At 36.3% G+C, this 18,015-nt stretch overlaps 1 non-coding gene across 1 annotated transcript; it reads left to right on the top strand.

Annotated features, from left to right (window-relative positions):
* The first annotated feature begins 11,623 nt into the window (after positions 1-11,623).
* Positions 11,624-11,778, top strand: LOC126746660 (5.8S ribosomal RNA). Its single transcript, XR_007663946.1, has one exon. It is a non-coding gene; the product is annotated as a 5.8S ribosomal RNA (ribosomal RNA).
* Positions 11,779-18,015: the final 6,237 nt, after the last annotated feature.

Raw genomic sequence — 18,015 nt, 5'->3', positions numbered from 1 at the left:
GTTGATTTTCATAATACATGGATTCCTTTGCTAAAGAGAGAGGTAGATCAGGGTATTCTCAAAATTAATTAATGATTTAAAATATTTGATATTCATGTATTTTCTATGATTAATTTACATTAAGATCACACCCCTTTAATTTTTAAAAAAGTAACCTTTGAAAATTTTGTTATCTTTCAAAATAGTTTGTCAAACTATTAATAAACCGTCAAATCATATAAAAAAGTATATAAAGTATTTTCGAATTAGGAAGAAATTTTGATGAGACTGGATTACTAAAAATTTGAAAGATAAGTATATTTTATTTTTAATTTAATTTAATTTTACTTTAATTACCTTGATAACGGTAGTAGGTATAACTACCGAAACGTTGGTTCAAATTAGGTATTTTTAAAAAAAGTAGGTCTTCTTGTTGTATTTTATCGTTTTTTAATTATAATATTCATAACAAAGTTAGGTAGGATATTGAAAAGAAGAAACGAGCTCAGAGATTAATAGATTGAACCTCAGCTCCTAGGTATATAAAAAAATCTATTATACCTCAAGTAAATTATTGTATTTAAAACTTATTGAACTTAAATTAAATTAAGTATATCGAACGGTATCGTTACAGATTTAAGTTCATATTTCTTTTAAATACGTGAATAAGTCTATTTTCTTCTTCTTTTCAATAATTGTTGAGCGCGTGAGATAAAAATTTCTAAATTGATTTTTGCTATAAGTGACGTAATACCCAATATAATAAGTAACTCATTTGGATTCCTGAACTTAAGCGCCACATTCTTCACCCTGTCTGTGAGCCATTATGATTTCTGCATTAATTTGACATTGGGTTCACTCGCTACAATTATGTCAACTAGTTCTTCTTCTGCTGTTTCCGCCGCTATATCATGCGCTCTCACTGATCGGTCAGCGTTAATTTGTAGGATCTTCATCAGGATATAATTTCTTCGATATATAATAAATAAATAGGTAAACAATAAATACGTGTATAGAAAGAGAAAGTGTAAAAATAAAAAGTAATAAAACTGTTTCAAAAACAACAGGCAATTATTACAGGTGTTGGGTTATCACAGTTTGTCGGTTATCACAGTAGGTTTCATCACAGACTTCAAGGTTAGTGTCGTCCGTGCCTCGTGCTCTCTGCCCATTGGAGTAATTTGTTCTTGCCGCGCTCAGGGCGCGCTTAAAAGTTCGGCATTGTCCAGATCCAATCTTAGGCATTGCTCCATTGCACAAAATACATTTTGCAGCATTCTTGCAGTCTTCTGCTCTGTGTCCCGGTTGCGCCCAACCCAACCATATCAAACCCAACCCAACCAAGTCAAACCCAACCCAACCAAATCCAACCCAACTAAAACTAACCCAACCCAACCAAATTCAACCCAAGTAAAACAAACCCAATTAAAACCAACTTAACCCAAATTGGTGTTGTTAAAATTTACAAATAAATTATTAAAAATGCATAAAAAAGTCTATCACTGAAGAAAGTAGGGGTTTCTATTAAAATAAGTAGCGGGTCATTAATTCATAAATTCTACCAAATTTAAAGGGTATAATAGTATACCGTAGCAGATAGAAAAGTTTCTTATGACACTTTTTTTAACATCCTCTTAAGATTTACCAATTGCTTTTAATACTTTTTTAAAAATGTGTATTCTCGAACTATTACAAAAAAATTAACAAGTCCACCCTCACTAATAATTGTTTTAGAAAAAAAAGTCTATCATTGAATAAACTAGGGGTTTATAAGAAAATATCTAGAGGATCATCACACAATTAATGGTGTATAAGAAGAAAATGATCGGTTTTTAAAAAATATACGCCCGTTGTATCTTAGTAATAATAGTAAAAAAGTCCATCATTAAAGAAACTAGGAGTTTATAAAAAAATTACTAGAGGATCATCACATAATTTAGGTGTATAAGAAGAAAAAGTAGCTGTTTCTAAAGAAAAAACCACCGGATAATCTAAATAAGATCAAAAAAGTTTCGTCATTGAACAAACTAGGGGTTTCTAAGAAAATCTCTAGAGGATCATCACATAATTTAAGGTGTATAAGAAGAAAATTATCAGTTTTTAAAAAATATACGCCCGTTTTATCTTAGTAATAATAGTAAAAAAGTCAATCATTAAACAAACTAGGGGTTTATAAAAAAATTACTAGAGGGTCATCACATAATTTTGGTGTATAAGAAGAAAAAGTAGCTATTTCTAAAGAAAAAACTACCGGGATATCTAAGTAGTTTAGATAGAAAAAGGTCCATCATTGAACAAACTAGGAGTTTATAAAAAAATTACTACCGGGTCATGGTCACAAATTGAGAACTTAAACCGTTTCGAAAGTATAAGTACCGGGGGGTTATCTTAGTGATTTAAAAGAAAAAAAGTCTATCATTAAAGGAAGTAGGGGTTTATAAGAAATTAACTAAGAAGAAAATGTAGCGGTTTCTAAAGAAAAAAACTACCAAATAAGATTAAAAAAGTTTCATCATTGAATAAACTAGGGGTTTATAAAAAAAATGATTAGAGGGTTATCATAAAATCCACATAATTTAAGGTGTATGTAAAGTGTATAATAAGAAAAAAAGCCGTTTTTCAAAATTATACGTGTGTTTTATCGTAGTAATAATAGTAAAAAAGTCAATCATTGAACAAACTAGGGGCTTATGAAAAAATTACTAGAGGGTCATAATGTATAAGAAAAATAAGTAGTTTCTGAAAAAATAGAGGTTGTTGGTTTTTTCAAAATATATATGTATGAAATTAAAAGTGTCTAAATAAATGAAAGAACTTTTTTAAATTAATAATGAAAAAATCTACTACTACCACCTATAAATGAACCTTTGGCTAATCGAGGATTGTGTAATATAATTTTATGTAAATAAATCACCATCGATAAAGTAGGTAGTTTTTGTTTTGACCGTTTTTTTTATAGATGGTAGATCAGGTAATTAGAACAATAATAATTTTAATTTTTTTTTCCGATTTAACATAGTTTGGGTAAATTAAAAGAATATAGGTCTAATGGTCTAAGTAAATCGAGGATCGTGTAATATAAATTTATGTTATAATTTTATGTAAATAAATCACCGATAAAGCAGGTAGTTTTTGTTTTGACCCTTTTTTTATAGATGGTTGGTGAGTTAGGATATGGTGACGATGATTCAGGTAAATAGAACAGTTATAATAATTTGAACTTTTTCTTCTGATTTATGATAATTTGGGTAAATTAAAAACTTAAATTATAAAAGAGACAAGACCAAATCCCACATAAAAAATAAAATCAGAAAAAGAATGAATGTAAAATTTTAAAGTTCAACATGAAAAAAAGTAGAGGTTTCTAAAGAAATAACTAAAAGGTAGTAAATAATTCAAAGTGTATAAGATAAAACAAAAGAAGTTTCTACAGATATAACTAGGGGTTCCTTCTCCTATTTTCAAAATCCTATCTATATATAAAAGTCGATCGTCATCGTTAATCTAAGTTTGTAGGTTTAAATTTCATAGGCCAACCCAACTCAACCCAACTAAAACAAACCCAATTGAATCCAACTAAACCCAACTGGTGTGTTCTAAGGCGTTAAAACTTACAAATAATAATCAATGATAAATTATTAAAATGCATAAAAAAGTTCATGAGATCATGAAAAAAGTAGGAGTATTTAGAAAAAATACTACTGGGTTATTTTAATAGTTTGAGAAAAAATCTATCATTGAACAAACTAGGAAGGGCTTATAAAAAAAAAAACTAGAGGGTTATCATAAAATGCACATAATTTAAGGTGTATAAGAAGAAACAGTAGCGGTTTCTAAAGAAAAAACTACCGGATTATCTAAGTAGTTTAGTTTAGATAGAAAAAGGTGCATCATTGAACAAATTAAGGGTATATAAAAAAATTACTAGAGGGTCATCATAAAATGCACATAATTTAAGGTGTATAAGAAGAAACAGTAGCGGTTTCTAAAGAAAAAACTACCGGATTATCTAAGTAGTTTAGTTTAGATAGAAAAAGGTGCATCATTGAACAAACTAATGGTATATAAAAAAATTACTAGAGGGTCATCATAAAATGCACATAATTTAAGGTGTATAAGAAGAAACAGTAGCGGTTTCTAAAGAAAAAACTACCGGATTATCTAAGTAGTTTAGTTTAGATAGAAAAAGGTGCATCATTGAACAAACTAAGGGTATATAAAAAAATTACTAGAGGGTCATCATAAAATGCACATAATTTAAGGTGTATAAGAAGAAACAGTAGTGGTTTCTAAAGAAAAAACTACCGGATTATCTAAGTAGTTTAGATAGAAAAAGGTCCATCATTGAACAAACTAAGGTTTAGATCAATTAAATGTCCGTTTAGCCGAGGTCGAGGTGGATCCAACTACAAATACTATCAGCTGGGATGAAGCGTCTGCTTTTCTGAAAATGCGTTGAAAAGAAAAGGTGCTTAGATAAGAGCATCGGACGGATCCAAGCCGTCTATCCGACTCCGGGTAGTATGGAACGGTATTATTTGAGGATGATTTTATGTAATAGGCCAAGTATCGTTTCATTTCTTGATGCTCGAACCGTAAATAATGTTGTTTTTTCTACTTTTAGGTCAGCTTGCGTTGCAATGAAGTTGATCGCCGATGACGAGGATGAAGGTGAACGTGCCCTGGAATGGACTGCCGCCAACATGAGAGCGAGACACGCTAGAACTACCTTTGGACTGTTGTACCTACAGCGCTGAGGCGCTGAGAGGTACTGAGAGGTACTGAGAGGCGCTGAGAGACCCCAAACACCTGTTTAAGAGATACATTAAAAAGATAAGCAGCGACCTGGATAGACAAGCGCCGACGGCTATAAACCCAATTACCCACCAAGGACAGAGGAAGATCGTCGATGATGCCACATTACAAAGGATGATGCTGATGCATCGGTACAAGTACGGTCTCCAGGAGGTACAACGTTTCGTGAGGGAGGGAGGAGAACCGACCGGCATGGGAAATATTGTGTACAGTGAGTTTTTGGAGAAGGTATTATTATCAAATTAATAGTAATTATTAATTATGATTAATATATACCATTTTTTTTAAAAACTTTGCTAATATACAGTAATTCTATCATAAATAGTATTGACTTTTTTTGTTCAAATCAGCGGGAGGGACGACAGATGAGAAGAGGAGGGGTCTTTTAGTCAGTAAGAGTCTGACACTACCCTAATGAGCCGCGCCGATTATTAGGGTGTCCATAAGGATTTTCCCCCTTCTACTTAAACAAAAAAAAAAGAAAAAAAATTTATATTGTAAAAAATAGTTTTTAATAAAATTGTAATTATTTGTTACTATTAAAACAATAAATTTTCTTTTTAAATTACTTGAGTTTTTCTCTTATGTATATAAACATTCTATTTTGGGTTGGAAAGGGTTGGATTTGGGTTGGGTTGGCATGTATTAAAATAATAGATATTAATAATTATAAATAATTTAAACTTTTTATTAAACAGTAATTCTATCATAAATAGTATTGACTTTTTTTGTTCACATTAGCGGTTTCCTCCTTTAACTTGAACATAGAAAAGAAAAAAAACTTGAATTTAAATTGAAATTATTTGTTCCTATAAAAAAAATTAATTCCTTTTTTAAATTACCTATGAAATACCTATAAAATAGTTTTTAGTTATGTTCAGTTGTGTTGGGCTGGGTTGTCTTTGTTTGCTTTTTGTTGGGTTGGATTTAAGTTATGTTGGATTGTGCTGGGCTGGGCTGGGTTCGTTTGGGATTGATTTGGTTGGGTTGGGTTGAGTTGGGTTGAAAAAGGTTGGGTTTGGGTTGGGTTGGGTTCGTTTTAGTTGGGTTGGGTTGGGATGGAAAGGGTTGGGCTTAGGTTGGGTTGGCATGTATTAAAATAATAGATATTAAGTATTATGAATAATTAAAAACTATTTTCTTTAAAATATTACTAATAAGCAGTAATTCTATCATAAATAGTATTGACTTTTTTTTTTGTTCAGATCAGCGGTTTCTCCCTTCAACTTGAACAAAAAAAAAAGAAAAAAAAACATTAATTTAAAATGGAATTATCTGTTGCTATTAAGAAAATATATAAATGTTCTTTTTAAATTACTTAGGTTGGATCGGGTTGGACTGGGTTGGGTTGTGTTAGGTTAGGTTGGGTTTGGGTCGGGTTAAGTTGGGTTGGAAAGGGTTTGGCTTGGGTTGGGTTGGCATGTATTAAAATAATAGATATTGATAATTATGAATAATATAAACTATTTTCTTTAAAACTTTGTTAATAAGCAGTAATTCTGTCATAAGTAGTATTGACTTTTTTTGTTCAAATCAGCGGTTTCCTTCTTCAACTTGAACTAAAAAAAGGAAAAAAATTCCTTCATTTAAACTGGAATTATTTGTTGCTAAAAAATATATAAATGTTCTTTTTAAATTACTTAGGATGGTTTGAGTTGGACTGGGTTGGGTTGTGTTAGGTTGAGTTGGGTTGGGTTGTGTTAGGCTGGGTTTGGGTTGGGTTGGGTTGGGATGTATTAAAATAATAGATATTAATAATTATGAATAATTTAAACTATTTTCTTTAAAATTTTACTAATAAGCAGTAATTTTATCATAAATAGTATTGACTTTTTTTGTTCAGATTAGCGGTTTCCTCCTTCAACTTGAACAAAGAAAAAAAAAACTTGAATTTACATTGAAATTATTTGTTCCTATAAAAAAAAATGAATTTCTTTTTTAAATTACCTATGAAATACCTATAAAATTGTTTTTATTTACGTTGGGTTGTGTTGGGATGGAAAGGGTTGAATTTAGGTTGGGTTGGCATGTATTAAAATAATAGATATTAATTATTATGAATAATTAAAAACTATTTTCTTTAAAATTTTACTAATAAGCAGTAATTTTATCATAAAAAGTATTGACTTTTTTTGTTCAGATCAGCTATTTCCCCCTTCAACTTGAACTAAAAAAAGAAAAAAAAATACATTAATTTAAACTGGAATTATTTGTTGCTAAAAAATATATATATGTTCTTTTTAAATTACTTAAGTTGGGTTTGGGTTGGGTTGGGTTGGGTTGGAAAGGGTTGGGTTTAAGTTGGGTTGGCATGTATTAAAATAATAGATATTAATAATTATGAATAATATAAACTGTTTTCTTTAAAACTTTACTAATAAACAGTAATTCTTTTATAAATAGTATTGACTTTTTTTGTTCAGGTTAGTGGTTTCCTCCTTTAACTTGAACAAAGGAAAGAAAGAACAACTTGAATTTAAATTTAAAGTATTTGTTCCTATAAAAAAAATGAATTTCTTTTTTAAATTACCTATGAAATACCTATAAAATAGTTTTTAGTTATGTTGTGTTGGGCTGGGTTGGGTTCGTTTGGGTTTGATTTGGTTGGGTTGGGCTTGGGTTGGGTTGGCATGTATTAAAATAATAGATTTTAATAATTATGAATAATATAAACTATTTTCTTTAAAACTTTGCTAATAAGCAGTAATTCTATCATAAGTAGTATTGACTTTTTTTGTTCAAATCAGCGGTTTCCTTCTTCAACTTGAACTAAGAAAAGAACAAAAAACTTGAATTTTACTAGAAATTATTTGTTCCTATAAAAAAAAATCTTTTTTAAATTACCTATAAAATACATATAAAATAGTTTTTAGTTCTGTTGGGTTGTGTTGCGATGGAAAGGGTTTGGTTTAGGTTGGGTTGGCATGTATTAAAATAATAGATATTAATAATTATAAATAAATTAAATTATTTTCTTTCAAATTTTACTAATAAGCAGTAATTTTATCATAAAAAGTATTGACTTTTTTTGTTCTGATCAGCGATTTCTCCCTTCAACTTGAACTAAAAAAAGAAAAAAAATACAATAATTTAAACTGGAATTATTTGTTGCTAAAAAATATATAAATGTTCTTTTTAAATTACTTAGGTTGGTTTGGGTTGGACTGGGTTGGGTTGTGTTAGGTTGGGTTGGGTTGTGTTAGGTTGGGTTTGGGTTGGGTTGGGTTCGTTTTAGTTGGGTTGGGTTGGGATGGAAAGGGTTGGGCTTAGGTTGGGTTGGCATGTATTAAAATAATAGATATTAATAATTATAAATAATTTAAACTTTTTTCTTTAAAACTTTACTAATAAAGAGTAATTCTTTCATAAATCGTATTGACTTTTTTTGTTCAGATTAGCGTTTTCTCCCTTCAACTTGAACTAAAAAAAGAAAAAAAATACATTAATTTAAACTGGAATTATTTGTTGCTAAAAAATTTTCTTTTTAAATTACTTAGGTTGGTTTTGGTTGGACAGGTTGGGTTGTGTTAGGTTGTGTTTGGGTTGGGTTGGGTTCGTTTTAGTTGGGTTGGGTTGGGATGCAAAGGGTTGGTCTTAGGTTGGGTTGGCATGTATTAAAATAATAGATATTAATAATTATGAATAATATAAACTATTTTCTTTAAAACTTTACTAATAAACAGTAATTCTTACATAAATAGTATCGACTTTTTTTGTTCAGATTAGCGTTTTCTCCTTTTAACTCGAACAAAAAAAAAAAAGCAAAAAAGAACTTGAATTTAATATGTAATTATTTGTTCCTATAAAAAAAATAACTACTTTCCTTTTAAATAACCAATGAAATACCTATTTATTAAATTAATAAAAAAAAAAAAACAATAATTAACCCGGTCCAAAAAACGATGCCAGCTAGCGAGCCGTCGACGTTCCTCCGATGACTCGACGGGCAGCTTCCGGGAAACCAAAGCTTTTGGGTTCCGGGGGAAGTATGGTTGCAAAGCTGAAACTTAAAGGAATTGACGAAAGCCGGGCACCACCGGGAGTGGAGCCTGCGGCCTAATTTGGCTCAACACGGGAAACCTCACCAGGCCCACCGGACACCGGAAGGATTGACAGATTGAGAGCTCTTTCTTGATTCGGTGGGTGGTGGTGCATGGCCGTTCTTAGTTGGTGGAGCGATTTGTCTGGTTAATTCCGATAACGAACGAGACTCTAGCCTGCTAACTAGGCGTATTTGGACATCCTAAAGGCCCGCCGTCGGCTCGGGGTTTCGGCTCCTTGTCGTGCGCGCGCGCGCGGTTTTTACTGTCGGCGTACAAACTTATCTTCTTAGAGGGACAGGCGGCTTCTAGCCGCACGAGATTGAGCAATTACAGGTCTGTGATGCTGCCCTTAGATGTTCTGGGCCGCACGCGCGCTACACTGAAGGAATCAGCGTGTCTTCCCTGGCCGAGTGGCCCGGGTAACCCGCTGCTAAACCTCCTTCGTGCTAGGGATTGGGGCTTGCAATTGTTCCCCATGAACGAGGAATTCCCAGTAAGCGCGAGTCATAAGCTCGCGTTGATTACGTCCCTGCCCTTTGTACACACCGCCCGTCGCTACTACCGATTGAATGAGTTAGCACAGTATAAAGAACAAGACAGTAGGTTCACTCTCTTGCGGCCGTTTGAAGTAGGGACTTCTAAACAGTGCCGACTTTTTTTACGCGGTCGTAAATCATTATTTAGTTTCGACGGCAATCCTTTACGATACGGGGGGTGTTTGAAACATTTTTAATAAGGAATATTTTCGTACATCGCGGCGGGCAGCGTGTAATATATGGAATTTTTTGAAATTAAAGGCACTTTGTATTATTGTTAAAATGAAATTGAAAGAATATTATTAAGTATCTCTTTTGAACAAATAACTGTAAGAAAAACACTTGGTAGATAGCTTTAAAATTAAGTTTATAAGAATGTACACAATTAAATCTTAGCTTTACGTTCCTTTCATGCTCTTTTCTTAACTGACCAAGAAACTACCTACCTAATATACACCTAATTAATACATTACACTTAATTAATTATAACTTCGTTAATATACCCATTTTTTAAATATTTAATAAAATTTACATAATAATGTGATAACAACACTCAGCATATGGAACTCGCTAACAGTGAAATATAAAAAGGCAGTTAAATAAAAAAAACTTATTAAATGCCTAATTATTTGCTTTTTAAATAGGGGATGAAAGAAAAAACCACTAAAATTCAAATAAAAGGAAAATAGGTGTTTTACAACCTAGAATTCAAATAAATATGCAAAATAAATATAGTTTTACATTGGGGATTATAGTACACATCAATATTTTGAAACTCAAACCCTTAAAAACCACCCTTAATGACGAAAAAAATGCAGTTTTAAGTATGGTTAGACGACATAAGTGGCTAAAATTTCTATCATTCAAATGATTGCAATGCAACTAATAATAAATCGGATAGCTTTCACTATTAAAAACCACCACTAATAACAGAATATTACCAAAAATTTTGCATTTTTTTAGATTAAAATCACGATTTAAAAAAAATATGTACTCTAAATCTCCCGACACTTTTTGAATTTTTTTGTAGGATCTCAATTTTCCGAGATATTTAAGAAATACTGAAGAAAAGCGTGTATTTTTTTCCACTAATCCACTAAACTAATCCATTTTTATTTAAAAAAAAATGTATATCCCCTTTTACTCCTGCGACCATCTACGCAACATATCGCCGGCATTTTTAAAGTACAAAATTTCCGCACAACGCTATTATAGTTCTAATATTGAAGACGCCCCTGTATAACGCAGTCGCCACCGGGCAGCAAAAAAGAGTAGCATCAGAAAGCGAGTGAGAAAGGCAACATTTTGGGCGGCGCTTAGAGTGATCCTTCTATTCTAGTTTATGTTCGGTGGAGTTAGTGAGGTCTTCGGACCGATGCGCGATGGCGTTTCGGCATCGTCGTCGATGTGGCTGGGAAGATGACCAAACTTGATCATTTAGAGGAAGTAAAAGTCGTAACAAGGTTTCCGTAGGTGAACCTGCGGAAGGATCATTACAGTGTGTAAATAAAAAAAAAACGTCTGTTACAACCTTATTAAAATTTATCGAACGAAGCAGTCTTTTTTTTGCTGTTGTGTCGTTGTTGTTAAAAACAGCGCACAAGAACAACTAATAAAGACAACGGAACATAAATACAGTTTTAAGTAAAAAATACGAACTGTCGTTTTACACGAAGAGCATCATATAAAAGCTGTGTAGTTTCCGGAAACAAATAAATCTGTCATCATCGGGGTATCGGTAGATGATCAATTGCGATCATACATACGGCTTTGAAGCGAATCGGCCTGCTTCTATTACTTTTTTTTTAATAAAGGATGTAAAAAAAGATGTGGTAAACGATTTTAGTGGGTACCTCGGCCTGCAATACGATGACATATATCGATTATATGTATAAATATCGTATGCGTTTGGTCTAAGAGTTGTGCTTAAATGCTCGCTCGATGGTTTTTAAAAGAATTTCGCTTACCGTTTTCGGAGTGAGATGTTTATAATTTAAAAAAAAACGTCCCCCTGGAAAGATTTTTTTTTTAATAAAAGGCGCTCATCCAGCCCTACAAGCGACACCTCGCACGGGTTTGTTTTACTTACATTATTAGTGTAATAAACTTTCGAGAGGTGAACAAAACGCTTGTGTAAGAGGCCAGAGGCATAGAGCGTATTTTAAACAACTGTCAACTACAAATAGTATTGACGTCTTATAACGGATTATTAATTTAATTCGTAAAGCGTTAAATACAATTTAAAAAGATTACCCTAGACGGTGGATCACTTGGCTCGTGGGTCGATGAAGAACGCAGCTAATTGCGCGTCAACTTGTGAACTGCAGGACACATGAACATCGACATTTCGAACGCACATTGCGATCCTCGGATTCTGTTCCCGGACCACTCCTGGCTGAGGGTCGTATCAACTTCAAAGACTGCTCGGTATCCGTCTGACGATGATGTATTCACATTACACATTATTACCAAAAATACGCATACCGATTTATCGACGACGTCGAATACAGACGACGACGACGAAGATAAGTCATAAAGGCAGCGAGTATACGGTATCTTGTCGTATAAGTGTTGCACGAAAAACATCATCGACGTGATATGTCGGAGCGAGATGGATGTTTTACGCATTTAATATTATTGTTGATGCAACATCTTAAAACGCGAAAGCGATCTGTTACAGTAAAATATTATTATTACTACTGTTTCAGAGAAAAGTTAGTTTCAGATTATTATTATTATTAATTTAATAAAGAATAAAAAAAAACACGTCTTTGTTTAATCTTTTTATTTATCGATATACTCGGTAAAATTAATCATTTTATCGACCTCAGAACAGGTGAGACTACCCGCTGAATTTAAGCATATTACTAAGCGGAGGAAAAGAAACTAACTAGGATTCCCCTAGTAGCTGCGAGCAAACAGGGAAGAGCACAGCACCGAATCCCGCGGCCGATATCGGGCGCCGGGAAATGTGGTGTTTGGGAGGGTCCATTATCCCGAAATCGTGCGGTGCGTCCAAGTCCTTCTTGAACGGGGCCACAGCCCATAGAGGGTGCCAGGCCCGTAGTGACCGCTGCCGATTGCGGGAGGATCTCTCATTAGAGTCGGGTTGCTTGAGAGTGCAGCCCTAAGTGGGTGGTAAGCTCCATCTAAGGCTAAATATGACCACGAGACCGATAGCGAACAAGTACCGTGAGGGAAAGTTGAAAAGCACTTTGAAGAGAGAGTTCAAGAGTACGTGAAACCGTTTAGGAGTAAACCTGAGAAACCCGAAAGGTCGAAGGGAGAAATTCATTCACGTTTCGCGGCAGGCGTCGGACGGTCGCGTGACGGGAAAGCGTTCGCGTTTTTCCGCACCCTCCGTTCGTTCGATCCGGCTGCGAACGCGTGCACTTTTCTTCTGGTAGGACGTCGCAATTCGTTGGGTGTCGGTCTACGGATCGCGGTGGAGCCCGTTTGTCGTCCCTAGTGTCGATGAGCGGACCCGTGAGTTTCCTGGCCGACTCGCCACTCGACGGTATACGAAAGGTTTAAGGCCGCTCTTCAGTGAGCGTTCGGCTCGTGGCAAGCACACAGGTCAGTTGTATCGGCGATCGGACCTAGTGCCGCCGATTCTGGTCTCTGGCGACTGTTGGCCGCGAAGTTCTCGAACAGACCTATAACCGATCAGCGACGCTATAGCTTTGGGTAATTTCAGGACAACCCGTCTTGAAACACGGACCAAGGAGTCTAGCATGTGCGCGAGTCATTGGGAATTATTAAACCTAAAGGCGCAATGAAAGTAAAGGTCTTCTTCGCGAAGACTGAGGGAAGACGGGCGCTTTACCCTTAAAAGTGACCGTTCAGCATTCCCGGGGCGTCTCATTCTACTCACTGCGAGAAGAGGCGCACCAAGAGCGTACACGTTGGGACCCGAAAGATGGTGAACTATGCCTGGTCAGGACGAAGTCAGGGGCTGAACCCTGATGGAGGTCCGTAGCGATTCTGACGTGCAAATCAATCATCGGAACTGGGTATAGGGGCGAAAGACTAATCGAACCATCTAGTAGCTGGTTCCCTCCGAAGTTTCCCTCAGGATAACTGGCGCTCATTGTATACGAGTCTCATCAGGTAAAGCGAATGATTAGAGGCATTGGGGTTGAAACGACTACCTCAACCTATTCTCAAACTTTAAATGGGTAAGATCTCCGGCTTGCTCGAACTTATGAAGCCGCGAGACTAGGATCAGAGTGCCAAGTGGGCCATTTTTGGTAAGCAGAACTGGCGCTGTGGGATGAACCAAACGTCGAGTTAAAGCGCCTAAATCGACGCTTATGGGATACCATGAAAGGCGTTGGTAACTTAAGTCAGCAGGATGGTGGCCATGGAAGTTGGAATCCGCCAAGGAGTGTGTAACAACTCACCTGCCTAAGTTACTAGCCCTGAAAATGGAGGGCACTGAAGCGTCGTGCTTATACTCGACCGCCAACGGCATGTGCGATCGTTTCAATGTACGGTCATGAAGCAGCCTTGACGAGTAGGAGGGTCGCGGCGGTGTGCGCAGAAGGGCTGGCCGTGAGGCCGTCTGGAGCCGCCGTCGGTGCAGATCTTGGTGGTAGTAGCAAATACTCTGGCGAGGCCCTGGAGGACTGACGTGAAGAAGGGTTTCGTGTGAACAGCCGTTGCACACGAGTCAGTCGATCCTAAGCCCTAGGCGAAAGCCGATGTTGATGTGGTGTAGGTTTATTGAACGAGACGACGACGACTACGACACAGTCGGTCAGTTGTTTCGACTTAGATCTTATACGTACACACCCATTGGGCGAAAGGGAATCCGGTTCCTATTCCGGAACCTGGCAGCGGAACCGTTAATAAGTCGGGCCCTCGCAAGAGAGTTCGTCCGCGGTATGTCAATCAACGCCGCCAAGTCAACATCCATATCGGTCACCACCTGCCGCGGCGATAAACGTCCCAAGTCATCGCCGGGACACTGAAGGATGCGGACCGACTGGTGAAGGCCGCAGATCAAGCAGTCTTCATCATCTGACACGACGGACGAAGACGAAATCTATCTGACGCCAGACAGAAATCCACCAAAAACAAGGTGGCAAGACTCGGATGAACCTGAGTACGAAGAAGCGTACGAAGAGACGCTCAATGACACAATAAGGGGAGGCGAAACCGCTACCCGAGGTCAAACAAGTAACACCAAACCAGGCCGCAATAGTAGTATTAATAATACTCAAACTGCGACAACGGACGAGGGCAGCGGAACGGAGACGGAAACAAGTCAGTCCAATGCCGAGTACAACCCGAAAAATGCAAATTAAAATGTAGAAAGTGCTGGAATCGCTGACCTAATTAATGAAGTTATTAACTCAAAGAATAACATCATACAAGCCACAACTAGACACAAAGGTGGCAAGATACAATTCAACAGAGACGAACAGACCATAGTACGGACTGAAATCGAGAAAATTACAGACATTATTATTAAAATTACATGCAACGCGGGACAGAACGCACAAATTAAAAGATTAGAAGAAAAGATAGAGATACAAAGTAAAATGATAAACGAAATAAAAAACCAAATATCAAGGGAAAAACTAGGGGTTGACACACACGTACGTAAAAGAACAGAGAGAATACAACAAGAAGAAGTAGAGGTACCTAAATTACCACAAACGAAAACTAGACCGACAAAAAAGAAACTAGGGGAACCTATAAAACCACCAAAAAAGATAGGGGAACCTGGAACGAGCGGAACCAGACAAACACATAACACACAAACTTACACCCAGACAGTCTATATAGAATCGGAAATAGAAGAAAAGGAAAGCAATAATAACAGTGAGAATGAGAACAAGGGGGAACAAGAATGGAAAAGAGTTCAGAATAAAAGAAAGCAAAAAGAGCGCTTAGATAAAGAAAATGAAAAAGAAAAGAAAATAAAAACCTACGCGGATATAACTAGGATAGAAAGAAAGCCAAGACCGAGAACTGAAATAAAAAAATGGGAAAGCCCAAAAAAGAGAGCAAGGGACATAAATAGACCCCAGTTAATAATAAAGAAAGAGGGAACAGAGGAAACAAAAGAAACAACCAAATTATTTAAAGAAATATTTAAAGAAGACAGAGCCGGAATAATAGAGATAATCCCTCTGAAAGCTGGCAGGCTGAAAGTAATCCTAAAAGATCAGGAAGCGGAAGAGAAAGTATAAAATAAATTGGAAGTAAATAAAGACAAAGTACAAATAGCAAAAGACGAGATGCGAAGATCTAAAATAAAAATTACTGGGGTCGAAAAAAGAGGCTACACCGAACAAGAGATCATAAACATACTAAAGGAGGACAATCACGAATTGGATAGTAAATTCCCAGGCAAAATCAAAACCTGGAAGCTAGTAGCCAGAAAACAATGTCTGCGCACAAGCAAGGAAAATCTGATAATAGAAACAGATAACACTACAATAAGACACATACTAAGGACAGGACGAATAGTACTGGACTTTAAGTCTTATTTTGTAAAAGAAGACATAAGTGTTGCCCTATGCTTTAAATGCCATAACTTCGGCCATACAGCGAAAAAGTGCCAACTACCAGACAACGAGATACGCTGTTTCAAATGCGACAGACAGGGACACATGCCGAACGAATGTAGAAACACGTACGACTGTAAAAACTGTAAACAAAGAGGAGTAACGAAAGACTTAAGAAGACATACAGTAAGAGATAGAGGCTGCCCAGTTTATAGACAATATAAAGAGAGGTGCCGAAATCTCGTAGACTACGGACAATCAGATACGGAAACAAGGACTATGGAGCAATAATGGCTCTAAAAATACTACAGATCAACGTAGACAGAGGACGGGAAGCTTCTTTCTTGATACAGGAAAAAGTAACACAATACAAACCAGACATAATCATGATACAAGAACCATATAAAAAGTTTCAACTACAGGGGTACACAAGAAGGAGTCACAAAGACGGAAACTTGGGTACACAAAAAACTGCAAGCGACAACAAGGAAAGAATATACCGACAAAAACAAAACAACAATACAATTAACTGATAGAACAGGCAAGACGGTAACGATTACGAACGTTTATGACGAACCAGGTGGCAGAGAAAACACGATACTGGACACCTGCACAGAAATGATGAACGAAATAAAAAACCATCACGTAATTGCAGGAGACATAAACGCACATAACGAAGCTTGGGGAGGAAACAAGACAGACGAAAGAGGAACAAAATTACTAGACTGGACAGTAGAAAATAGATACGACATAGTGAACGATAAATACAAGGGACCGACCTTCTCAAACAACAGAGGGGAAAGTTATATCGACATCACAATGTCAAAAGGTATAGACATAACAGAATGGGATGTACTAGGGGACGAAACACTGAGTGGACATAAGTACATAACATACAAGATCCAAGTCCAAATGAAACGTAAACCAGATAAACTAACGTACGATTATACAAATACAGACTGGTACGCGATAAATGTAAGATTAAGAGAGAAACTGGCAGAAACAGACTGGACTTGCACAGACAAAGAACAGACAGAACAAAAGGCGGAGATCCTACAAAAAACAGTGCAAATGGCTTGTAAACAAATAAAAACAAGACTACTGACACACGAGCAGCAAGCATGGTGGACTGACGAGCTAAGTAGACAAAGAACAAATCTAAGATACTTACGGACGTTGGTACAAAGAACGCGTAGAAACAACAACAATAATAACATAAAAGAACAATATACAAGGGAAAGAAACAGGTATAAACAGAACATAAAAATGGCCAAACTTAAATCAATACGGGACCAGGTGACTGACATGACTGAAAATAATCCCTGGGACCGAGTTTGGAAGTTCTTTAAAAGAACTAAAAAGGAGCCAACGACCAACATAAAAAAGGACGACGGGACGTACACAAAATCGGAGGAAGAAACACACGATTACTTAATAAATAAATACTTCCCTACAGATACGCCACAAACGGACTCCCAAGAACAAACAGACATTAGAAACAGACAAAAAATATACAAAGACAGACAGGAAAGAGTAATAGGGGAACATGAAATATACAACGCACTAAGAGACATGAAACCAAACAAAGCGACAGGAGACGACAAAATTCCCAGTGAGGCAGTCAGGCACCTGTGGGAAGAGCTAAAGGAACCCATAATAAAAATCTTCAACGGATGCTTAGATAACAACGTTTTCCCAAGATGCTGGAAAGTAGCTAGGGTGTGCTGGCTCCCGAAAAAGGACAGAGGCGCCTGACCTATTAGTCTGCTGCCGGTGCTGGGAAAACTTTTAGACAGGACAATTAACAAAAGACTACAAGCACATTTAGAATACAATAACGCACTTAATGACAGACAGTTCGGTTTCAGAGAAGGAATCGGAACGATAAACGCACTAGATAGACTAATGACAGAAATAAAAAGGAACAAGGAAGACAAAGCACACCAGCTGGTGGTCGCCCTGGACCTCAGTAATGCATTCAACAGCGCATGGAGGCCAAACGTCAGCCTAGAATTGGAAAAAGCTGGGGTCTGTGGGGACCTACAGAGGCTGTGCGAAGACTTCATGACAGACAGACAAATAAAGAGTGGAAATATAACGAGACAAATAAACAGAGGATGCCCG

The sequence above is a fragment of the Anthonomus grandis genome, chromosome 17 (genome assembly GCF_022605725.1).
Source record: "Anthonomus grandis grandis chromosome 17, icAntGran1.3, whole genome shotgun sequence".
NCBI lineage: Eukaryota > Metazoa > Arthropoda > Insecta > Coleoptera > Curculionidae > Anthonomus > Anthonomus grandis.
This window is presented reverse-complemented; position numbering and strand designations above follow the sequence as displayed.